The sequence below is a fragment of the Vulpes lagopus genome, chromosome 8 (genome assembly GCF_018345385.1).
Source record: "Vulpes lagopus strain Blue_001 chromosome 8, ASM1834538v1, whole genome shotgun sequence".
Lineage (NCBI taxonomy): Eukaryota > Metazoa > Chordata > Mammalia > Carnivora > Canidae > Vulpes > Vulpes lagopus.
In genome coordinates this window covers 7,538,505-7,564,965 of record NC_054831.1, presented here as the reverse complement: position 1 = coordinate 7,564,965, position 26,461 = coordinate 7,538,505, and the positions used below count along the sequence as shown (strand labels likewise).

The window sequence follows — 26,461 nt, the reverse complement described above, 5'->3', positions numbered from 1 at the left end:
ATTGATCTATAGATTGAACAGATTGAACACAGTCATAGCAAGCATTTTCATGTGTGGCAACTGGTTCTAAGTATAGATGTCAATGTAAAGACCAAAAACAACCAAGGTAATTTAAAAGAACAAAGCTGGAGTTCTTGATGCTACCCAACTAAATTCCTCATACAAGTGAGATCACACGGTATTTGTCTTTCCCTGTCTGACTTTTTTCACTTAACATGATCCTCTCAGTGTCCATCCATGTTGTTACAAATGGCAAGATTTCATTCTTTTTTATGTTTGAACTATAGTATTCCATTGTATGTGTGTGATCTTCTTCTTCTTCTCCTTTTTAAAAACATTTTATTTATTCCTGAAAAACACACAGAGAGTGAGGCAGAGAGAGACAAAGGCAGAGGGAGAAGCAGGCTCCTTGCAGGGAGCCCAATGAGGGACTCGATCCCAGGACCCCGGGATCATGCCCTGAACCAAAGGCGGATGCTCAACCGCTAAGCCACCCAGGCATCCCATGTGTGATTTTCTTTATCCATTCATTCACCCATGTTTACTTAGATTGTTTCCATGACCTTGGCTGTTGTAATTAATGCTGCAGTGAACACATGGGTGCATATAACTTATCAAATTTATGTTTTTCTTTTGAATAGATACCCATAAGTAGAATTGTTGGATCATAGGGTAGTTCTATCTTTAATATTTTGAGGAAGCTCTGTACTGTTTTCCATAGCAGCTGCATTAATTTACATTCTTACCAATGGCGCACAAGGGTTCCCTTTTCTCCACATCCTCCCAACACTTGTTACTTCTCGCTTTATTTTTTTTTTGATAACTATTTTAACAGGTTTGAGGTGATATCTCATTATGGTTTTGATTACATTTCCCTGTTGATTAGTATTGTCGAACATCTTTTATGTACCAGTTATCCAACTATAGGTTGTCTTTGGAGAAAAGTTTATTTAGATCCTGTGCCTATTTTTTAATCAGATTGTTTGGGTTTTGCTTTTTGTCTTTTTGAAAAGCTGCATGAATTACTTATATGTTTTGGATATTAATCCCTTATCAGGGATTTGCAAATATTTTCTCCCATTCAGTTGGTTGCTTTTTCATTTTGTTGATAATTTCCTCTGCTATGCAGAAGTTAGTTTGATATAATCCCACTTTATTTTTGCCTTTTTTGTTTTAGGTTTTGGAGTCATACTCAAAAAATAATCACTAAGAATTTTATTTTTTATTTTTACATTTTTTAAAGATTTTATTTATTTATTCAAGAGAGACACAGAGAGAGGGAGAAGCAGGCTTCTTACAGGACTCGATCCCAGGACCCCAGGACCATGACCTGAGCCAAAGGCAGATGCTCAACTGCTGAGCCACCCAGGTGCCCTGAGACATCTTTTTTTAAAATGATTTTTATTCATTTAGTCATGAGAGACATACAGAGAGGCAGAGTCATAGGCAGAGGGAGAAGCAGGCTCCATGTGGGGAGCCCGATGCAGGACTCGATCCCAGGACCCTGGAATCCATGACCTGAGACAAAGGCAGATGCTCAACCACTAAGCTACTCAGGTGCCCCAATAAATGTCAAGGAGCTTACCACCTATGTTTTCTTCTAGGAGTTTTATAGTTTTAGGTCTTACATTTAAGTCTTTAATCCATTTTGAGTTAATTTTTGAAAATGGTGTAAGACAGTAGCGTAGTTTCATTCTTCCACATGTGGCTGCTCAGTTTTCCCAGCACCATTTATTGAAGAAACTGTCTTTCCCCATAGTATATTCTTGGCTCCTTTGTCATAAATTGACCATATATGTGTGAATTTATTTCTGGGCTCTCTGTTCCATTGATCTGTGTCTGTTTTTTTAAGTTGAATTACAGTTGACATATATTAATTTCAAATGCACAACATGGTGACTCGACAATTATATACATTAAGAAATAGTCACCACAATAAGTGTAGTTACCATCTGTCACCACTCAAAGTCATCATGATATTATTGACTATGCTCACTATGCTGTACTTTTCATCCCTGTGACTTACTTATTTTATAACTGAAAGTTTGTACCTCTTAAATCCCTTTCACCTATACCCCTGCCCACCTTCCTTCTGATAACCATTAATTTGCTTTCTATATTTGAGTATGTTTCTCTTTTTGTTGTTGTTTGTTCTTTTTTTGTTTTTGTTTTTTAGATTCCAAATATCAGTGAAGTCATATGGTATTTGTCTTTCTCTGACTTATTTCACTCAGCATCCATGTTGTTAGCTCCATCCATGTTGTTGTGAATGGCAAGACTTCATTTATGTGTCTGTTTTTATGTCAATACCATATTGCTTTGTTGACTGTAGCATCAGAATCAGGGAGCATGATGCCCCCAGCTTTGTTCTATATCAAGATTGCCTTGGCTATTTAAGGTTTTTCTAGTTCCATACAAATTTTAGGATTGTTTTATTTCTGTGAAAAATACCATTGGAATTTTTAAAAACTTTAATTCCAGTGTAGTTGACATACAGTATTATATTAGTTTCAGGTGTATAATATAGTGGTTCAGCAATTCTGTACATTACTCAGTGCTCATCATGATAAGTGTCTTTTTTTTTTAAGATTTTATTTATGTAATCATGAGAGAGACAGAAAGAGGGGCAGATACACAGGAAGAGGGAGAAGCAGGCTTCCTGCAGGGAGCCTGATGTGGGACTCAATCCTAGGACCTCAGGATCACATGCTCAGCCAAAGGCAGATGCTCAACCGCTGAGCCAGCCAGGTGTCCCATGACAGGTATCTTCTTAATCCCCTTCACTTATTTCACCTATTTGTTTAAGAATCTGTTTTTTTGGTTTGTCTCTTTTTATTTGCTCATTTGTTTTTTTCTTAAATTCCACATGAGTGAAATCATAGAGTATTTATCTTTGACCAACTTATTTCACTGAGCATTATACTCTCTAGGTCTAACTATGTTGTTGCAAATGGCAAGATTTCATTCTTTTTTATGTTTAAATAATATTCTATTGTAAATATATACCACATCTTCTTTATGCATGCATCAGTCGTCGATGGACATTTGGGCTGCTTCCATAATTTGGCTATTATAAATAATGCTGTAATAAACATAGGGATGCATATATCTTTTTGAATTCGTGTTTTTATATTTTTTGGATACATGCCCAGTAGTGGAATTACTGGATCATAAGGTAATTCTATTTGTAATTTTTTGAGGAACCTCCGTACTCTTTCCCACAGTAGCTGCACCAGTGTCCATTCCCACCAACAGTGCACAAGGGTTCCTTTTTCTTTACATTCTCATCAACACTTGTTTCTTGTATTTTTAATTTTAGCCATTCTGACAGGTGTGAGGTGATATTTTATTATGTTTTGATTTGCATTTCCCTGATGATAAGTGATGGTGAGCATTCTTTCATGTGTCTGTTGGCCATTTGTATGTCTTCTTTGGACAGATGTCTGTTCATGTCTTCTGCCATTAAAAAAAAAGATTTGTTTATTTGAGAGAGAGAGTGCACATGTGGTTTGGGGGGGGACACAGGAGCAGAGTCAGGGGGAGAGAGAAACTCAAGCCGACTCTGTGCTGAGTGCAGAGCCAGACACAGGGTTCAATCTCAGACTTTGAGACCATGACTCAAGCTGAAACCAAGAGTTGGTCACTTAACTGACTATGCCACCCAGGTGCCTTTGTCTTTTGCCATCTTTTTTTTTTTTTTAAAGATTTATTCATGAAAAAAAAAAAGATTTATTCATGAGAGAGAGAGAGAGAGAGAATCTCAAGCAGACTCCCTGAGAGCATGGAGCCTAACACAGTGCTCAATCCCACAACCCAAGATCATGGCCAGAGCTAAAACGAAAAATTGGATGCCCAACAGACTGAGCCATCATTTGCCTCTGCCATTTTTAATTGGATTATTTGTTTTTTGTGTGTGTTGAGTTGTGTAAGTTTAGGTGTACTAACCCTTTATTAGATATGTTGTTTGCAAGTATTTTCTCCCATTCAGTAGGTTGTCTTTTAGTTTTGTTGATTATTTCCTTTGCTGTGTAGAAGCTTTTTTTAAAAATGTAGTCCCAATAGTTTGTTTGTTTGTTTGTTTGTTTATTTATTTATTTATTTATTTGATGTATTTGGTTTATTTATTCATGAGAGACCCAGAGAGAGAGACACACAGAGACACAGGCAGAGGGAGAAGCAGGCTCCATGCAGGGAACCTGATGTGGGACTTGATCCTGGGATTCCAGGATCATGCCCTGGGCTGAAGGCAGGCACTAAACTGCTGAGCCACCCAGGGATCCATTTATGTATGTATGTATGTATGTATGTATGTATTTTCCTTATTTATTTTTTAAGTAGGTTCCATACTCAGTATGGAGCCCAACATGGGCTGAACTCCCAACCCTGAGATCAAGGGTTGGATGCTTAACCGACTGAGCCACTCAGGTACCCCACAATAGTTTATTTTAAAAATGCCATTGGAATTTTGATAGAGATTGCACTGTGAATCTGTATATAGATTGCTTTGGATGGTGTGGAAATTTTTTTTTTTTTTTTAAGATTTTTACTTATTTGAGAGAGAGAGAGAGAGAGAGAGAGTATGCATTAGTGGGGTAGAGGGCAGGGGGAGACAGAGAAAGAATCTCCAACAGACTTCTGCTGAGCACAGAGCCCATCACAAAACTCAAACCCACAAACCTGAGATCATGACCTTAGTTGAAATCAAGAGTAGGACACTCAAATGACTGAGCCACCCAGGAGCCCTTAGGTGGTGTGGACATTTTACCAATATTGCTTTTTCTAATCCATGATCATGAAATATATTTCCAATTATTTGTGTCTTCTTCTTTTTCTTTCATCAGTGTCTTACATTTTTAGTGTACAGGTCTTTAACTTCCTTGGTTAAGTTTATTACTAGGTATTTTTTTTTTTTTAGAGTGAGCATGTTGTGTGAGTAGGGGGGAGGGAGAGAGAGAGAGAGAATTTTTTTTTTTCTGGGAGAGAGAAAATCTTAAGCAGGATCCACACTCAGTGCAGAGCCTGATGCGAGGCTCTAGGTCATGACCTGAGCCGAAATCGAGAGTCAGATGCTTAACCTACAGAGCCATCCAGACACCCTGGTATTTTTTTTTAAATGCATTTATAAATGGAATTGTTTTCTTAATCTCTCTTTCTGATAGTTCATTATTAAAGAATAGAAATAAGCCAGATTTTTGTATATTGATCTTATATCCTGCAAATCCATCGAATTTATTTATTCTAATATTTTTTTGGTGGAGTCTTCTGGGTATTATATATAAAATACCATGTCATCTGCAAATAGAGATAGCTTTACTTCTTCCCTTCCAATTTGGGTGCTTTTTAAATTCTTTTCCTTGCCTAATTTTCTGGCTAGGACTTCCGATACAGTGACAAGGGTGTGCACCCTTATCTCATTCCTGATCTTAGAGGAAAAGCATTAAACTTTTCACCATTGAGTATGATGTTATCTGTGGGTTTGTCATTTATGACCTTTATTATGCTGAGGTATGTTCCCTCTATACTTTGCTGGGAGTTTTGATCATAAATGGATGTTGAGTTTTGTCAAACACTTTTTCTGTGCCTATTGAAATGATTGTACGATTTTTATCTTTCATTTTGTTAATGTGTGTAACTTGAATCTCATTTTAATTTTTTAAAAAGATTTATGTATTTATTTGAGGAGAGGGTGTGGAGGGGCAGAGGAAGAGGGAGGGAGACTCCCAAGCAGACTCCACGCTAAGCCTGGAGTCCAGTGCAGTTTGATCTCATGACCCTGAGATCACAACTTGAACTGAAACCGAGAGATGGTGGTTTAACCATCTGAGCCACCCAGGCACCCCTTAAATCTTATATTAAAGATGATGGAAAAAAGATAAAGATGATGGAACTCAAGCATGTTTCAAGTTAAAAGTAATGTGACATGCTTCAAGGTAAGTGTTGACCATCAAAGCCAGTACCCCAGTTCTAGAGGGCTCTAATTCTATGTCCATTTCCTCAGATCACCAGCCTTTAAATCCGGAGGATTTAAGTGCATGTTGTTTAGTTATGTTGCTGATGCAGTTTGGGTTGGGATGGATGGTATTGAGAGTGGGTGACTTTTCTCTGGTTCTAATTAGAGCTATAGGATGATATTGAGGTAGTAGAATGTATGGTGGAGAAATTAATTATAGTTGTCTACTGGACCTGTCTTTATGCTGTGCATGCACTAGGATGTCCCTGTCACACATTTTCCCTGATTTGGGTATCTATGGCCTCGAAATGGCTTCCTTCAGTTTTAAGTTATCTAAGGCTCACTGTGGTTTACAGATTTCTTCCTGCTTGAATTGGTATGAAGTTAGATAATGTTCTTTTCCTGCATGTGGAAACAGGACCTGGACTCCATCTGTGTATGGGTGAATGGGTATAAAGCCAGGTTGAAATCAATCACTGATCACAAATAATCTTTAGGGTAAAGTATCTACCCCAGATTGAAATACTAACTAAATGGTTCAAGAAAGCATTTGGAAAATTAAATGTAATAGTTATGGCAGTTAAATGCATGTGAAGGTGTTTGATCCATAAGACATATTTTTATTCCTGCCTGTTTTTAAAAATAGCTTTATAACTGAAGACTTCTTTTTTACATCTCTGATTCTGAGTTCATAGTATTGTATTTTGGAAAAGCTAGAAATATTAAATAGTGCTTCTAGGGTAAAGCATCTGTCAGTATTTCCATTATAAAATTCAATTTTAAAGGGTTTAGAAGTCAGCTGTAAAAATTTGTTCTTGGCTGATACTTTGTATACAAAAATTTCTGCCCAGGATAATTTTCAGAAGAATTTTTTAGTGGCATAAACTGAGGTTATATGGCTGAACTAGCTTACATTGAACTCATTTTTTATGCTTTTATCAAGGTAGGGGAAAGATGACAACTTTTAAAACGATTCAAATAAAACAATATGAAAATTGTATTTCCAGCCTTGTACTCTTAGAAAATTGTTGGTTAAAAAAATGTTACTCCACCAACAGAAGACTCACCACTGGCTTAAGTATCAAAAATAATAGTACCACCAAACTCAGCATAAGCCCCAAATTTAAATGACTTCAGAATAACTTTTTTTTTTTTTTTAAGAATATCAAGGGGGTGACACTAGCCAGGCTGGGTTGACCCTTCTTTTTTTTTTTTTTTTTTTTTTAAAGATTTTATTTATTTTTATTCATAGACACACACACACACACACACACACAGAGGCAGAGACACAGGCAGAGGGAGAAGCAGGCTCCATGCAGGGAGCCCGACGTGGGACTTGATCCCGGTCTCCAGGATCACACCCCAGGTTGCACATGGCACCAAACCGCTGCGCCACCGGGGCTGCCCCAGAATAACTCTTTTAAGACCAGATTTTAGCAGCTGATTTTGAAAGCTGTATCTGGGGCTGCTCATTTTGGCCCCTCTTGTTGAAATATAGTTTGTTACCTGGGCTTAGCCATCTACAAAACAAGGAAGGAAATGCTGGGAAAGTGAAGACATGTTTCTTGCATAATTGGAGATCTACCCAGGGAAGCCAGAGTGCTTCTTGTTAATATAACTTTGTTCCTAAAGCTTTGGGCAAGTCTCAGCTTGAAAAGAAGATGCACCATAATGTATATAAGCTCCTTACTTTTATATTATTGTGAACACACATAGTTCTGTACTTTACAGCTTGTGGCCAGCTTCCTTTTTTTATTCTTTTCTACTTCTTCAAATTTAAATCTCATAAGCAGATTACCTCCAGGGATAATTTTATATGTGGCAGCCAGACTAGTCTCAGAGTTCACAATAGCTTCCTCTGTGGTGTCAGCCTCTGAACCATAGAAGTATAGTCCACGTGCATAGAACCCACAGGGGACATGTGAGGTCCTGTCGGATTTGAAACGAAACATGACTTTATGTGAAATATAAATTGTAAATTTTATTGGAGTTGTTCAGAAATACAGTCTTCATGGTATACAAGGAACTACTTCATTCATGAAAAACACCCCCATCTCCCCGTTATAAAGTAATGATGATGCTATATACCATATTTAGGGCCAAATAGAGTAAAAATAATAACAATCCTTTGGTTTTTGCTCTTAAGGAAAACAACTTCCTTAGATAAATATATTTTTAAAGTCAAGTCAGTGTTTATTCAAAGGTCTTGGGAAATTTGTTTTAGATTCATCTTGTGTACCTTGGGGGCTCAAGCTCTAGGTGTGCTGGAGGTAGAAGGAAACTTCTTCCTTGGTTTCAGAGATTGAGACATGTTCCTTCCTCTGGAGTCATCTCTGCTATGAAGCCAGCTTGCCTGGTCCAGTTTTATATGGGTTGTTATAGGAAGAGACAGGCACTCATGTTGTCATGACCTACTGGTTTGGAAATGATAGTGTCTTAAAGGGACAGAAGGGCACTACTATACTATCGAGCAAATGTTTGAATTCACAGTTCCTAAAAAGTGGTTTTGTTTAGTATGTAGATGCTCTTTGGGAAAGAGCAGATTATGTCATTTCCCAGAGGAGTAGTCTGTTACTGTCATTATTTTATTTCAGTTGCCCAAGATTTGGCCAGTAGAAGCCCCCAACTTGGCTTCTGCATCATTTTAACATGTTCTCATCCTTCTTTGAACACTTTATTCTCTGGAGATGTTCCAGCCTCATCTTTCCCTGCTAGTGCCATGGAATCAGCTGTTTTCTAAGAAGCCCTCATTCCTTTTAGTCGAGAAATCCAGATGCTCCCAAGCCCTCTCAGTTAATAAAACTAGGAAATAGAAATATATATCCCCTCCTTCCTGTCTGTCTGCCTGCCTACCTACCTATCTTGAAAACTGAGTCCACACAGATAGTTTCAACACCCCAGAGTTCATTATAGTTTTCCCCTTTCCATATCTGTGACTTCTAATACTGAGAAACATGGCTTTTTTTTTTTTTTTTATGATAGTCACAGAGAGAGAGAGAGAGGCAGAGACATAGGCAGAGGGAGAAGCAGGCTCCATGCACCGGGAGCCTGACGTGGGATTCGATCCCGGGTCTCCAGGATCGCGTCCTGGGCCAGAGGCAGGCGCCAAACCGCTGCGCCACCCAGGGATCCCCGAAACATGGCTCTTATTGTCCATGCTGTATTTACGTTTTTGTTCTTCCCGTTTGTAACCAATATATAATACTGGTAATTATTGATAATACTGCCCTGCTCTTCCACTAGATCACCCTTCTTGCTTAGGCTTTAATCCCTGTTGGGTCGCTGCCTAACTCAGGCCCTGGATTCTCCACTGTTGTACCACATTGTTTTTTAGCATGGGTCCTTTGAAAGTTGGGAGTTCTAGCTTTTCTACATGGAATCCCATGACAATTGGTGTACAAAAACCTTAGTTCTACTTGTGTTTAGAGTGTTATATATCATTTTTATATTAATATCTTCCTCGAGGGCTATCTTTTTTTAAGCATCAAGTTGAGAAAAAAGAAACAAATTTTGCATTTGTGTGTACATGCATGTGATTTTAGGGTACATCTGAGTGACATTTGGGCCTCTCTCTGGCAAGAAAGAGCTTAATTTTCCTTTGTGGATTTTGCGTACATGTGTGAGATGGTAGAAATAGTGAGAGGCTCTTCAGAAGCTTCTGGCTCTAATCACACTTGTCTGTTGTTCCTCAAACATGCTTACTTCCTGGACTTTTCCATACCATCTTTTTCATCTGTGTCATCCTCTTGACCCATCTTTTATATGTCCTTCCTTGGTCATCTCAGCAGGAAGCAGTCATTCCTTTCACTGCCCAGAGCTTATGCCATTTGAAGGATGTGTACTTTTGGTTAAAGATATTTGGGGATGTGCCTTGTGGATCCTACTTATTTCCTGGTATCAGTAGCCTGGTATTAGTGATGATATTTTTGAGTGCTTTGTTAACTATTAAGTGTCACCTCACTGTAAGGAGGTGTTACCTAATGCCTGGTAGATGGCTTTCAACATTACAAGATTTTGAGAACTGTTTACTAGATTTAAAATTTTGGCAGAATGAAAAATATTTGGTTTCAATTGTTTATTTTGGCTCATACTTTCCATGTTTTAATTGAGTTTTTGCTCCCCTGTGTCTATAGATGCTAAGCTTGCTTGGCTTGGGTATAAAAGAGATTTATTTGGTTCACATATTTATATACAGTAAAATTCTCCCTCTTTAGTGTTCAGTTCTATGAATTTTAAAAGCTGCATGGATTTGTGTAACCTCTACTACAGTCAAGATGGAAAACAGTCCCACCATACCCAGGTTCCCTTGCATCTCTTTTTATCTGCACTTCCTCTCACCCCACAGCCCTTGCCAATCACTAATCTGTTATCTGTCCCTATGGGTTTGCCTTGTGTAGAATGTCATATAAATGGAATTATTTTGAGTCTGGCCTTTTTCTATGAGCATAATGCATTTGAGATCTATCCATTTTAGTGTTGTTGAATACTATTCCACTGTATAGATGTCCCAGAGTTTGTTTACTCATCCCCCATTTGAAGGACACTTGTATTCTTTTCTTTTTTTTGACCTTTAAGAATAAAACTTCTATGACCGCTGCTGTACATGTCTTTGTGTGGACATACGTTTTTATTTCTCTTGATTAAATAGCTAGAAGTAGAATTGCTGGATCATGTGGTAAGCTTGTCTTTGTCTTTATAAGAAACCATGAAGCTATTTTCCAGGATAGTTGTACCATTTTTTACTTCTATTAAAACTGTATGAGTCAGTTTCTCGACATCCTCGGCAGGACATAGTAATATATAGTTTAAACCATTCTGGTGGGCACATAGGACTATTGATTTTTGTTGTAGTTGTTATCTTTTGTTTTGCATTTCCCTGATGACAAAATGATGCTTGAAGAGTTTTTTGGTGTGTACTCATTGGCTATTTATATACGTATAGTCTTTTCTGAAGTGTCTGTGTAAGTCTTTAACCCAGTTATTAAATTGGCTTGTCTTTTTATTAATGAATTTAAGACTTCTTTATAAAATATGAATGAAAGTCCTTTGAAAAAATAAAGTTCTTTGAATGTACATATGTTATTTGTATATACATATAACTACATACATGTATTTGTGTAGTTGCTTTATCCTTATTTGTTAAAATATCTGTGATTGGGGATTTATTTCTCTCTACTTTGTCAGTTTTTGCTTTATCCTGTTTCAGGCATTTTCATTAGGTGCATATACATTTACAAACGTTATAGTTTACTAATATAATTAGTATTTACTATATTTTGCTAATGCAAAATGTTTATTAACACAGAATATGGGCAGCCGGGTGGCTCAGCGGTTTAGCGCTGCCTTCAGCCCAGGGCCTGATCCTGGAGACCTGGGATGGAGTCCCACGTCAGGCTCCCTGCGTGGAGCCCTCTTCTCCCTCTGCCTGTGTCTCTGCTTCTCTCTCTCTGTGTCTCTCATGAATAAATAAATAAAATCTAAACCCCCCCCCCCCAAAACAGAATATTCCTTCTTGACCCCTGTAATACCCTTTTTTTAAAAAAAAATTGATGTTAATATACTATTTTAGTTTTATGAGACTGTTTTCAAAGAATGGAAATGTTAGAGAATGCTGCATACAGATATTAGAAAGGTTTATAATAGAGGGAGGGAGAAATGAAATACAGTGTTGGGGGGAAGGTATTACCCAGTAAGCAGAGCCCTCAAGGCAAGAAATAGTATTCAAAGTTAGATCACTTTGTGGCTTCAGGCTAAAGAAGGATAGTTGCATATACAAGTTGATTTTCAGAGTTGGCCATACTTTAAATCTATTTTAAAAATCTAGCAGTAGGTACAGAGTTTACAGTGTGCCAGCAACCACTAATCAGAGAAGTGTGGTTTCAGTTTTTATTATCAGTATATGAAGGTGATAGTTCAGACATTGGCTGACTTTTTAGATGATTGTGGTTAATCTACTAATAGTAAATTGTTTGTAGGGAACATCATTAGCCTCTTGGGTTGTACCCCTTACATTACTGTTCTGAATCACCCTTGTCCTGAAAATTTTTCATTGTATACTGTATGGTTTTCTGAAATGGTCTGCAAAAAAATTAAAAAAAAAAAAAAAAAAAAAAAGGGATCCCTGGGTGGCGCAGCGGTTTGGCGCCTGCCTTTGGCCCAGGGCGCAATCCTGGAGACCCGGGATCGAATCCCACGTCGGGCTTCCGGTGCATGGAGCCTGCTTCTCCCTCTGCCTGTGTCTCTGCCTCTCTCTCTCTCTCCCTGTGTGACTATCATAAATAAAAAAAAAAAAAATTAAAAAAATGAAATGGTCTGCAAATTGAGCTTATTTTTCAATGAGGTCCAGGATATTGAGGTATTTCAAGGATGTGAAATCCATTTTGCTGGAGATTGGTGTGATGTGAAGGAATCTGAGGTCAGATACTACAGCTGTGTCTATACATGTAAAAATTTTAAATACAAATAAACTTTATTTGACATGTGCTTTACATTCTTGACTGTATTGTTTAAACTTTTTGGGGTATTTTCTTTCCTGCATGATGTTATATCCCTACTTTGATTTCATATCAAAAATTGTTATAATTCTGAGAGGGGAATGATTTTTGATTCAGGGAAACAGTTGGAAATTATATCAGTAGGCTTCTGTGAATAAATACAGGTAATTGTCTTTAAAAAAGAGCCCTACTTTGAACTGCTTTCTCTTTGTTTTTGCTTAAATCATGGTGCTTAAACTAATGACACTGAGATCAAGACCTGAGTTGCTATCAATCAGCTGATATCACTGATATCACTTATCACTTAAGTCAGACACTTAACTGAGCCACCCAGGCACCAATACTTTGAGCATTTCTAAGGAGACTTTGGCTTTTTTACTAGGGTTGAAAAATTGGTCACATTCCTTAGATATAGGGACATACCAGTTTAGTCCATCTCTTTGCCCTAGTGATTGATTCATGAATGGGCATGCAACCCAAATCAACCCCAGCAGAGTAATCCTGGGACTTATATGCAGAGCACCACATAAGAATTTCTTTCTTGGGATGCCTGGGTGGCTCAGGGCATGATCCCAGGGTTCTGGATCGAGTCCCGCATCGAGCTCCCTGGGGGGAGCCTGCTTCTCTATCTGCCTCTCTCTCTGTGTGTCTCTCATGAATAAATAAATAAAAAAAATCTTTAAAAAAAGATCCCCCCCCCCCCCCGGGGTCTCTAAGAAGATAGGGTATAATTCTGAAGCTACTGGATCCTTCTTTATACTGTGAGGAAGAGGCTGCCCTGGTAATGGAGCTAATATTGAGGGCATGTGAGCACAAATACCAGGTGAGCCTCACAATCTGATCAGTAGACTCAATTATATAAACTAGTAAGTTACTTAAAAAGAGCCAAGTCAGGGCCACCTGGGTGGCTTAGTGGTTGAGCATCTGCCTTCGGCCCTGGCTGTGACCCCCGGGTCCTAGGATCAAGTCCCACGTTGGGCTCCCTGTGTGGAGCCTGCTTCTCCATCTGCCTGTGTCTCTGCCTCTCTCTTTCTGTGTCTCTCATGAATGAATGAATGAATGACTAAATAAATAAATAAAATTTTAAAAAGCCAATTCAAGTTGTTTTTTGGTTTCTTGCATCTAAATTAGTCATTACAAATACATATGTTTTAGGGATTTTGGTAAAAAATACAGTAAAGATTAAGATTGAAAAGAAAGCGGTCACTGTATAGAGTTACACGTACTTGTATACATTCTTTCACCAAATCTCAATGATTATTCCTTCCATGGACTCTGTTCTTGGAAGGTCTTTAATCCAGTTCTGTCTTTTGTGGGAACTCTTCCCTGGGGTCTACTTGCCCATATTTGTTTTTAATTACCTTCCTGCCCTACTTTTCTTTATTTGTGTCTGAGCTTCAGAACTTGGTGTGACATTCTGCCAAATTCTGTTTCCTATCTCTCTGCTCGTGTCTGGCATCAAAATATTTAATACCTTACTAGCAAGATCACTCTAGTTGGAGTCTACTATGTTTTGTAAACTATGTCTCCTTTAAGGTGAAACATACCTGCTTTTTCCTCTCCTTGGTGACTAGGTCCAGAAGCTTGGTTGTACCAGAGTTAGCTTGTGATTGGTTAGTTGCTGATGATGGCCATGCAGAAGAGGAGTGAGAGTACATGTCACAGGACACCCATAATTCTGTTTTGAGTCCTGTGATCTCTTAGGAGCAGCGGACTGCCCAGAGACCCTAAACCTTGACTGGTCAGACTTTTTGCACTTCCTCTCCTGCAGTCCGAGCCTGGTCTGCATAGCCTGATCTGCTCCTTGACAGATACAGATCATTTTTGCAAGAGCCCCTTTTCCTTTTTTTCTTGAAATATTTAAGACAAAATTGAACCATTTTTAAAGGGAGTTGTATTAGTTTTCCTTATTGCAGTCACCAATAAATAAAAGAGAGAGAGAGACAGATCTTGCTGTTCTAAGTTGCTAGAAACCTGTTTTTGAGTTGCACTCTAAGTGAGGAAAGAAGTTGCAGTGGCCTGTGAATGGTATATAATGGAAGGGATTGGCAGGTAAGATTCAAATGGTCTAAAAGGTCAGTGGACATTCAAAAGGTCTTTCAATGGTAAGCCCCAAAACAGAGAATTAGTTTCTCTAAGGAAGAGAAATTCATAGAAAATTTTTGAATAAGAAGGTAATCTAATCAGATTTTTTCGGGTTGTTTCTGCTAATTTGTAGGATGGAGCATGAGAATATCAGGGAATTTGTAGAGCTGTAAGAGCACTTGTAAAAAGACAAGTGAAGGATTTAGTGAAGCAGTATGTTCAGCAGTAGGAAAGGGTCAGTTGTGGTTGTGAGGTTTTGAGTTTGCAAGGCTGGAAGAAAGTGATAATGGTGTTGGAAAGAAAAGAATAGGAAAGGGGAGTGCTTTGAGGGGAAGGACCAGGGTGATTTTTGATATTTTGAGTTTAAGGTGATAATATCACATTACGATGGGATCGTATAGGAGGCATTATATTAGATACCATATTAAGTGCTAAGAATATAACAATGAGCAAACAGGCCAAGTCTTTGCCTTTGTGGAACTTGTGTTTCACTGGGAAGGACATAAGGTATAAATAAAATACCATGTTTAATATAGCATATTCAATAGTGATTAGTAATAAAGGGGAAAATAAATAAGGAAGAAGAGATACACGTTTGGTGGTTGGGGTTGAGATTTTATTTATTTTATTTTTTAAAGATTTATTTATTTACTTTAGAGAAAGAGAGAGCAAGAGCGGGAGGGGTAGAGGGAGAGAGAGAGAATCTCAAGTAGTCCCCACACTGTGAGGCTGAACATGAGGCTCAATCTTATGACCATGAGACCATGACCTCAGCTGAAACCAAGAGTCAGAGGCTTAACCAACTGTGCTACGCAGGCACCCCTGGGATTGAGATTTTATTTTTTTATTTTTTTTTAATTTTTATTTTTTATTTATGATAGTCACACAGAGAGAGAGAGAGAGAGGCAGAGACACAGGCAGAGGGAGAAGCAGGCTCCATGCACCGGGAGCCCGATGTGGGATTCGATCCCGGGTCTCCAGGATCGCGCCCTGGGCCAAAGGCAGGCGCCAAACCGCTGAGCCACCCAGGGATCCCGGATTGAGATTTTAAATAGGGCAACCAAAGAGGACCTCCTTGAAAAGGTGATTTTGAGTAAGAATGGAAAGAAATGAGGGAGATATCCTTGTGGAGATCTTGGGGAAGAGCAAAGATGTTCCTGTCATGTTCAAGGACTAGCAAAGAGCTGAAGCAGAGAATAGCTGGAGATGAGGTCATGGGTGTAGAAGAGGGATCATAGGACAGAAGTATGGGTCAGGGAGGGCCTATGTATCAGTCAGTATTTGAGTTTTAACTCTAATAGAAGTGGAAAGCCTTGGAGTGTTTAGAGCAGAGAATTTGACACGATAGGACTTCCATTGGGAACAGACAGGGTGAGAGTAGAAGCAGGGAGACCTCTTATGAGCTATTACCCATATTCAAGTGAGAGATGATAGAGCCTGAACTAGGATGGTGGCCAAGGTAGCAATGAAGATAGAGTTGATATGATGAGCTAATGAATGTGGTAGTGATGGTGGTGGTGGTGGTGGTGGTGGTGGTAGAGTGTGTGTGAGGGGCAGGGGAAGAAGGGAGGAAGGAATTGATTGATTGAAAAAGATAATCTTTTGCCTGAGTAACCAGTAGAATGGAAATAGTTTGTTCTGTTTCTGTTAACTAAAAAAGATACTTTTGAATGAACTACTTTAGGCAAACAAAGTTCCCAATAATACATATACCTTTAAGAATGTCTGTAATATGTCTTTAAAATGATATGTGCATGGTTATACTTTATAATGAGAGAAGCTTATTGGCAAGCCTTGTCAAGAGCTCCCTGTGGAAATATCAATTGCTTTTCTTGGCTCCAAGGTATTTCCTGAACAGTGTATTATACTGTGTCCCAAGTGTGCCATTAAGGGATTTGAAAGTTTGTTAAAACATGTGTGGCAAGTGAGTGCTGTCATTTAAGCCCAGCCAGAGGAGCCAAAAAATGAAAAGCATCTCCTAGGTGGACTTCATGACATGCATTAACTCTGAATGGGAGGCTCAGGTAGTTAAGATAGGCAGGGCTTTATGTCCTTACCCAAACCCTTTAGCTGACACTTGTAAACAGCCCTTTCAGCAGAAAGTACCTGTAGACATAGGTATATGTAAATCTTTTGGAAAAGCTCCATTATATCAAGTTGGTAAGAACCCCCTACCCCCGGGAAATGTAATGGCGAATTTATTTGCTTGGAATAGAATTTTCCAGCGCTACTATGGACTTGCTGTTTTTATAAGAGGTAGCAGCACTTTTCAAAGATGGCTTTTATGTTTAAGTAAGGGTTTTTCTTTATCAGTAAACAGGAAAATTATGAAATATATCATGCTTGGAGTTTGGGTAAGCCAGCATGATGAAAATGTTACTTGGCATTTTTGTTTAGGATTCCACTGGACTTGTTTCATTACAGGAGTTCTTTCTGTTACATATCAGTTTTGAAATACATTATATTAATTATAAAAGGAAGGGAAAGAGACATCTAATCAATATCAGTTGGTGAAGTGACTAGTTCTTGATTCTGGTGAGTATCAGTTGCAGTTGATATAAATTTACCTTTCTGAGGGATGGATTGGTACTTTACAACTCTGCAGCAATCAGGAATACCCTTGGAAGCTGTGCTGGGGTCTGGGCTTTTTTCTTTTCTTTTCTTTTATTTTTTCTTTTCTTTTCTTTTCTTTTTTCTTTTCTTTTCTTTTCTTTTCTTTTCTTTTCTTTTCTTTTCTTTTCTTTTCTTTTCTTTTCTTTTCTTTCTTTTCTTTTCTTTTCTTTCCTTTTCCTTTTCTTTCTTTCTTTCTTTCTTTCTTTCTTTCTTTCTTTCTTTCTTTCATTCTTTCTTTCTCTTTTCTTTTCTTCCAGGCATTTGGGATTTTTCTTGCTAAAACTGTTGTTTTCAAGTTGGGGGATGAAGTCTATGGTTATGTTTAAGTTTATATTGAAACTGAAATTGTAATTTAGGTATGAAGGCCTAGAATTATTTTAGAAAAGTGCATTTATTTAAATGTCTTCCATAAGTTTTACCTGTGATAAAGTAACATGACTTTTTCTCTGGTTTCCAGACAGTGCCTTAACAGAGGGCAGTATGATATCATGCAGTATCATGTAGAGAAGCATCTGAATGTAGCTGGCTCTTGCTGCTTAGTAGTTATTTTGTTCATCTCTTGTAACTTCTTTTAGAATGCTTCTTTTATAATTGATTCAAGTCTTTCTCATTCTCTTTGGAAGTAAAGGAAACCAATATTTATTGAGCATGTTTTAAATGCCAAGCATTTTAGAATCCTCTGGGGAATATAAAAAATGAATGTGACATGGTTTGCTGTCTGATGGAAGAGTGAAATATGCAAAAAATTAAATGGAATATAGCCTGATCAAGATAATCTTGTAGGGCAGCCCGGGTGGCTCAGCGGTTTAGCGCCGCCTTCAGCCCAGGAGTGATCCTGGTGACCCAGGTTGGACTCCCATGTCGGGCTCCCTGCATGGAGCCTGCTTCTCCCTCTGCCTCTCTCTCTCTCTCTCTCTGTCCCTCTCCTCTCTGTGTATTCTCATAAATAAATGAAATTAAAAAAAAAAGATAATCTTGTAGTGAAAGAAAAGTTAAGGAATTAGCAGTGGAACAAAGGAAAGAAATAGAACATTTCTTAAGAGAGGGAGATTACTCAGAGAAGCATTCACTGAAGAGCTAGATTTTCAATTTTGAGTATTTTCTGGCTTGCAAAATACCTAGAGACGTTTCATGCATTGGATGTTAGTGGTGGGAGCTATATGTGTAAAACTCACTCTGAATCTATTGGCAGGAAATCTCCCCTAAGAGCATCTAGGACTAAGGGCAGTGGATATAGAATTCTAGATCTGTGTATATGTCACAGCTCTGCCATTTAGGAGCTGTGGGATTGTAACATGTCAGACCTTGATTTTTTTCCTCTTTGAGATGGACATAATCACTCTCCCATGTATCTCTGGGGGGGGGGGCATTGTGTTGATTAAGTCAGTTAATATGTGAACTGCATAGGGGAGATTGTGCATAACGAGTTATGAGAAATGGTGGGCACCTGGGTGGCTCAAGTCAGGTAAGCATCTGACTCTTGATATCAGGGTCATGAGTTCAAGCCTGGCATTGGGCTCCATGCTGGGCTTAGAGCCTTCTTTAAAAAAAAACAAAACCGGGATCCCTGGGTGGCGCAGGTTTGGTGCCTGCCTTTGGCCCAGGGCGCAATCCTGGAGACCCGGGATCGAATCCCACGTCGGGCTCCCGGTGCATGGAGCCTGCTTCTCCCTCTGCCTGTGTCTCTGCCTCTCTCTCTCTCTCTCTCTGTGTGTGTGTGACTATCATTAAAAAAAAAAAAAAAAAACCCAAAACATGAAGAGTCACAATAAAAGCCTTAGTGTTTAACATAATCATAATTATATTTAAATTTTCTCTGCTTCACTAACTCCTATTCCTTGTCGAACCCTCTTTAAATGAGTCTTTACTAAGGGCTCTATTCTCAGCTTCTCTTTTCTTGACACTTGGCCCTGGGACACCTTTGCTTAATTGTCATTCCCACTGTGTTTAGCTCCCTAATCTTTCAGTTTCTGCCTTCCAGTACGCTCATCCCATCTCCAGATCTACATTTCTAGCTACCATTTGAATGTTCCTCACCACCTTGAACTTTCTGGGTTTAAAGACTAGATTTGTTTTTCCTTAAACAAATATTAAGCCCCAGATACCTGTGCAAAGAGCTTTTCATAAATTCTCAGTTCCATCATAACCTTATAATATTGGATACTCTTACCTCAGTTTAAAGATAATAAAACTGAGATTCAAAGAGATTTAATAACTTTCCCAAAGTAGTATAGCTAGTAAGTGGCAGAGCTGTGATGCAAGCCCAGTTGTATTGACTAGAGTTCCTGCTTTTAACCATTTTTTTCCTACTTCCCTACTTCATTAACTTTATGGTAAAGACCAGACTCATTAAATTGGCCTTCGGGGGTCTTCATGTCTGCTTCTTCATCCTTCTTTCTCTGACTGTACATTGTCACCATTACTTGCCTTTATTAAAGGAAAATTTGCATTTTCTTATATCTCCTTGGTTTTGCACAACTGCCCTTTTCCAGTTTTATCTTCTCTTTTTTCATGTGTTCACCTGTCAAAATCTGAGGAAGGCAGGATAGCATGTTGGAATAAGCCTGCACAGGAATCAAATGGATCTATTTTCTATTTTACTGGATAGTTTACATTCAGGCCAGCAGTGTATTGTTGTACATTCTTGCTAACATTTGGTATGTCCACATTTTTAGTTTTTGCCTCTGTAGGTTTATAGTGTTATCTCATTGTAGCTTTAATTTGCATTTATCTGATGACTAATGAGGCCGAGCACCTCATTAGTATAGAGCACCACATTTTTATTGGCTACTAGACATTTCTTTTCTTTTTAAAAAGATTTTATTTATTTATTCATGAGTAACACACTGAGAGAGAGAGAGAGAGAGGCAGAGACATAGGCAGAGGGAGAAGCAGGCTCCCAATAGGGAGCCTGATGTGTGACTTGATCTCAGGACCCCGGGACCAGGACCTGAGCCGAAGGCAGATCCTCAACCACTGAGCCACCCAGGTGCCCCAGGCATATCTGTTTTATAAAGTGCCCTTAAGTCTTTCCCACATTTTTCTGTTGGATTTTGTCTTTCATTGATATGTAGGAGTTTTTTCATGCATTCTGGATATGAGCATATATATGGCTTATCTTTAAAATTTCTTTTGTATTAGGATAAAAGGAAAAATTTATTTTACTGCAATTAAATTTATCATTTTTCATGGCAGTGCTTTTTGTGTTTGCTTTATATATATTTCCCTATATATTTTCTCATGTATTATTTCCTAAAATTCTGCCAGGCTTTTCGAGTAGCTTCTTCCTTAGCCATTTTCTACTTAAACAGTTGTGTAGGATCTCTGATTCAGCAAACATTCTTGTCTTCAAAGTAGGGGGATTCTACAGAGCATTTTGCAATTCCTTTGCTAACACAGGGGTTATATTTCTCTTAAAGTACAGAAGTCATGCAACACCCACTCTCCTTTTCCAAAAGGTATGTCTCCTCTCTCATGTGTCTCTGAACTCAAGATTCTGGGCTTAAGCTTTTTCTTGATTCCTTTCAGTAGTAAGCTTGTCATCGCTCCCCTTAATTTCATCCTGATGGTTGTCAGGGTTCCTCCTTGGTACTGCTGAGGAGGTGAGGTTATTGCTCCCTATCCCCCAGAGTGTCAGGATTATAGCCTGATGGCTGAGGAGGATCATCTTTTTCTCTCATCACATTGCCACACCACTCTGTTGCCCAATTTCACATTCTAAAAAGAGTCAGTAGGCAGATGACAGACTTCTCCTCGGTAAAGCTAACTGAAGGGTATATCTGACAAACATTTCTGTGTGTATATGTATGTCCATTTGTGTTTGGGAGGGAGGGTTTAAGGAAATCAAAATTATTAAGTATTGTAGAGTGCTATTATTTCTTGAGCATTTTTCATAGCTTCAAGTGACACTTGTACTTAATATCTGTATGTGCCAATTGATATCTGCCTATATTTTCCTTATTTTTATTAGCAGGGTTTCTGTGATGCTCATCCCATCCTGTTCATGGAACACTCTCAAGTCTGAGAGTGAAAAAGTTCTGTGTGACCCAGCAATGTGCTTCCCTCACTAATCCGTTTCTGTCCTGTCCTCCAGAGACTAGACTAAACCTCCAAGGGAGGATAATCCCAGTTGCAGCATGCACTCGGAATGATAAGTGCAGTCAGCTGCCTCACTCTCAGGTCTGTGGAGGAAGCCAGAGGAATTTTTAAAGTCCTCAGTTAACAGGTCAGTAATACATCATTTTCCTCAGGCCCCCATCCTTTCAGTCTGAGCCCAGAGCTCCAAAGTACTGATTGACCTGAGCTGGTGGCCTTCAGCGTCAGAGCCCTGCTCTTCTTTCTTGTGCTTTCTTATGGATATTTTCTATTTGTAGATATGCATTTTTCTGTGGAGGAAGGGTTTACAGCTTTCATCTGATTCTCAGAGGGATCTGCTAAACTTCACTCCTGAACTGGAATTTTTGACATATTCAAGGTCAATCTCACAGAAGAAGGCCTCTTACATTATAGATCTAAGGAAAATTGAACTACTAGTTTCTAACCTGCATATGCATGTGTCTGGAAACTGTCCTGAAAGTTCTTTTGTATACCGATCATCTTTTATACTCATTTTTTCATTTTTTAGCTCACTTATTCATCTGTTTATTTATTGAATATGGAACACCTACATTGATTATGCAAGTTTGCTATAGAATATACAAAGAGACGTAAGATACAGCTGGTGAGCATACAGTGTTAACAGATGAGGTAAATTGTATACGTAGACAACACTAATACAGTGAAGAAATTGTGAAGTGCCATAGAAGAGGTACATACAAATTGCTTTGGCACTTTAAAAACAGGAGATTTTACTTTTGCCTGGGGTAGGTGGTAGGGGATAGGGAGGAACTGGGAAGATTGTGCAGTGGACTCTGGGTTATAGAAAATACAAGCCAATTGGACGAGGTCTTCAGAGACGGATTTTAGACATGTGGAAATGTTGGATGCAGTGTGCCACCTCTGGTTCTTTGTTCACTCAAATGAGATTGAGTATACACTGTGTCAGGCCTAGCTTTACTCATTTCATGGAGTTTACAATTTATCAGATAAGATAGACTCTGAACAAGTTATTTCCTCATTCATTGCTGTAGTCATTCATTTAACATACATTTGAGTGGCTACTAAATGCATTCTTGGCATTTAACAGTGAATAAAACAGCTGCTGAGCTCATGAAACCTACATTCTAGTTGGGAGACAGAAATACATAAGTTTGTAATATATTGTCAGGTAGGGATAAATAAAGTGAAGAAAAATAAAGCAGAATAAGAACGTAGAGTAATGACAGCCAGATGGGGCTGTTTCAGTTAATGTGATCAGGGAAGGCCTCTCTGAGAGAAGGGTATTTGGAATGAGACCTGAACAAGATGAGGAGATCGAGTCCTAAGAATAGCTGGGCATAGAGTTTTCCAAATTGAGAGAATAGCAATACAAGGACTTTAGGATTGAAGGTTTTAGTATTCTAGGAATAACAAGAAGATCTGAAGATTGGGTATAACTTGCAAAGGAAGAAGTTACAGAAAATGAGAATAGAACTATAATATGGGCCTGGTTTGACAAGGCCTTGTGGCATGGCGATGGAGTGCTGTTGGGAAGCCATTGGGAGAATGACATGGTCTTATTTATGTCTAAAAGATCACTCTAGCTGATTTGGTCCAAAATGGAAATCAAGAGACTGGTTATCTCAGCAAGGAGATAAAGGTTGCTTGTGCAGTCACAGTGCAAATGGCAAGAAGAAATATTTGAAGGAAGGGCCAGCAGGCTTTCTGATGGATTGGATATGGGGCATGAGAGGAAGATGTTGTAGTTTGGTGCTGTCTGCTGAGAAAGCCGATGCTGAGAGAAGAGTGGTTTCTAGTGGAAAACAAGAATTCTCTTGTTCAAGAGGCCAACTGACATCCAGACGAAGATGTAAAAGGAGGTAGTTGGATAGAAGTCTGGTATTCAGGGAATGATTGATGCCCAGTGTTTAATTTGGGGAGTTAATAGGATATAGAGAGATTTAAAACCATGAGACTCAATGAAATCACCTGGGGAGTAAGGTCCTCTCCCTAGTGTTGTTTAACATGCTCCTCTCATCCTTTTTTTTTTTTTTCTCTTCTCATCCTTGTTTCAAATTAGATTCACGTTCAATTTTGGGGAAAAGTACTTCATGGATGGTGTTGTGTCCTTACTGTTCTAGTCCATGGGAAGCACCATGGTTCTTTTTCTTTTTAAGATATTTATATTGATCAGTGGGTATAGGTATTGCCGCTCTGATCCATTTATTATAAAACTCCATCCCCATTACGTTATGAATTAGTTGGTTTTAGCAACCACTAATGATCATTTCCTGAATCCATTATTTCAACAGAGATGGCAAAATGGTGATAGCAAAAGTCTTTCCTTCCTTTTCAATTAGTGAAACTCTTCAGTAAAGAACTTTATCTCATCAACTGTTTGGTTAGCCCAAGGTACAATTTGTACAGGAAAGGTAGAGTAAATGCTTGGAATTTTCTAAGGATGACCAGAGAGAGCTTTTTTTCATGGTGATTCCTGAGTTTTTTCATAAGTCCCTAGTAGCCTTTGATAGCTTTCTTGTTTTCCTGGTATGCTAAGATGTTTCAGGTTCCTCTTATCTATGCCGCACTCCAGCCTTGAATTAGCCATTTCTCTAAGGGTCCTGCAACCCTCACTCTTAACCAGTGTGTGATATGGAGTAGTTTTAGGGTGTCTTTTGTATTAGGTGGTCTTACGGTGACCTTTTTCTTCTCAGAACATATTTCTGTTCTTGTGTGTACTGGTATAACAAAACAGAATGAACATACTTTTTAAATGCAACATATTAATTTATATAATTATTTTTATTTATATTTTTTAGAGAAGGAGTGGGGAGCATCAGAGGGACAGGGAGAGATAGAATCTTAAGCAGGCTCCACGCCCAGAGGCATGGGGCTTGATCTCATGACCCTGAGATCATGACCTGAGCTGAAATCAAGAGCCTGAAGCTTAACTGACTGAGCCACCCAGGTGCTCCAATTATATTTTAATTCCACAATTTTGAATGGCGTGGTTTATTCACTAAGTCCTGCTTCCTTACAACATTTTTTTCATTTAGTAAGTCAAAAGTGAATTTAGTGCCGAAAATACTAATTCTGGAATGTAACTAATCTAAGCCATGGAGATTATCATAAAGTCAGAACTGGGCTGGTTTGAAATGTGCTATACAATTAGGCTTGGCATAATCTGGTTATTGCTTTTCCCTGCTCTCCTCTTCCCAGTGACTTTTATTCGAACTTTTAATATGTGAGCCATAGCATAATTTTTAATAAGTAGCAGAATCATAATGATTCCAGAATTCTTGTTATATTTTATGCATACATAAACATGCATATGGAGAAAGACTACTTTTCACTGTAGGATAGTTGAGCATTTAAGTTTGATAGTGTCAGAATTTTGATTCCCCTTGTAAGATTTTCTGCATGGCCTGTGGGAACCAAATCTTTCGTGAAACCATTAGTGGTATTACCTGTGAGTATAATTGTAGAACAGCAGGCATTCTCCTTCAGCTCTGGTCCCACCTCTTCTCTCTGAGAAAAATTGTGTGTGGGAATGATGTAGAAAAAACAACAGAGCAGTGATCCTGTCGGAGCCTCCATGCTTTAGACACAGAAAGTGCACACATACCTCCTGCCTGTGCTATGGGCTATTTTTTTTTTATAAAGATTTTACTTATTTATTTGAAAGAAACCACAGGCAGGGGGAGGGGCAGAGGGAGAGGGACAAGCAAACTGTTCACTGATTGAGGAGCCTGATTTAGGGCTCAATCCCAGGACCTGATTGAGGTCCCAGGACCTCAAGGTCAAGACCTGATCCAAAGTCAGACGCCTGACCAACTGAGCCACCCAGGCACCCTTTCTTTGGGCTATTCTGACAATGCCCAAGGTGTGTTCATTCTTTGAGGATGATCGGAGCAGATCTTCCTAAATGTTACTAAATTTGCCAGGCACATTTAAGGACATTGACTAGGTTTGCTGATTTGAGTGGTGTCAAGTTATTTTCCTTCTCTAACTTTTCAGTGAAATCTGTTCTTGAATGATCTCCTCTGGGTCAGGTATGAAAACTAAACTTATGTAACTAGGCAGAAGTATACAGAAGAGAGCTGGGTTTTATGATTGTATATTAATTTAAAGACCTACTGTGGCTTTCCTCTTGTGCTCTCATGCAGGAAGGGGCCTGAGGAAATCTTTCTGGAGATTTCTGGCCTAGACCATTGAAATTTCTTTCTTTTACTATCAAAGAAAAGGAAACTTCAAACTTCTCATAATGAGATAATGGACAAATGAATGAGTGATAAAATAATGAAAAAACGAATGAATGAATGAATGTGACGAGTCAAAACATGGCAAGAGCTGAAAGAAAATTTCACAAAAATTATTCTGAAATTGGAAATCAAGTTTTCAAAAAATGTTATTAAATGTTATTAACTTTACTCTGAAAAATTAACTGTTTACAAGTTTTTCTATTACCACATTTTCATGAAGTCACTTTTTTAAAAACTTGAGAATATATTCCTAGAATCTTTAGAATACCTTTTTAATATTTTACTTTGATTTTCTGGGTGACTATAATATTCATTGTCTGGGGTTGGTTATGTTTATTGGAATCTGTGACATGAAAATGTTTCGGAAAAGCTTTCTTTCAGTAGCTTTTTCTGCCTTGTTTCAGATAAAGATCCCTTATTAAAGGATCCTTGTGTGGTCTAATTTGATTGGTAATCTGGCTTGTTGAAGGCGGGCATCTATTTTGAAACTTCAAGGTTCAACTCAGAAAAATATTAGACCTGTAAAGTATTAACACATAGAGAAACTGCTACAGAAATCCACAGAAATCAAATGCCGTAGAAATGAGAATACTGACATTTGACTGTTATGTGACAAACTCATTAAGTCCATTAGTGTCTAGACTCTTCTGTTTGAAAATATTTGTCAAATTATGTAATGCTTCATTCTTAGTGCTAGTATAAATATCCATCAATTGTATGCTTTCTATACTGATTTCAAGCCTCAAAATGGAGAATTAAGGGCTTTTATTCTTTCTGAGAACATTTTTAAACTCTTATTTACACTTTTTTTTCTGTTTCATCATATTCTGTGGCTTCATTTGGAGTGCAGTAACATACTATGCTGAGTTCTTTTATCTGAACATATTCACTGATCCATGTGATGTACCCTTATGAAGCAGCTTAGTACTTGTGGTATTCAGGTCCTCTGGGGGAAAGTGGATGAAAATGTACATCAGAAA

The 26,461-nt window shown here is 38.4% G+C and overlaps 1 protein-coding gene across 6 annotated transcripts in view; it reads left to right on the top strand.

The window, feature by feature from the left end:
• Positions 1-26,461, top strand: part of DIS3L2 (DIS3 like 3'-5' exoribonuclease 2) — a 349,588-nt gene that overhangs the window by 99,854 nt on the left and 223,273 nt on the right. The window contains exon 5 of one of the 6 annotated variants that reach the window (XM_041765748.1): positions 21,236-21,367. The exons of the other annotated variants lie outside the window; for them this stretch is intronic. The gene's annotated coding sequence lies outside the window, so the exon portion shown is untranslated. The remainder of the gene's footprint in view (positions 1-21,235; positions 21,368-26,461) is intronic. 6 annotated transcript variants of the gene reach the window in all.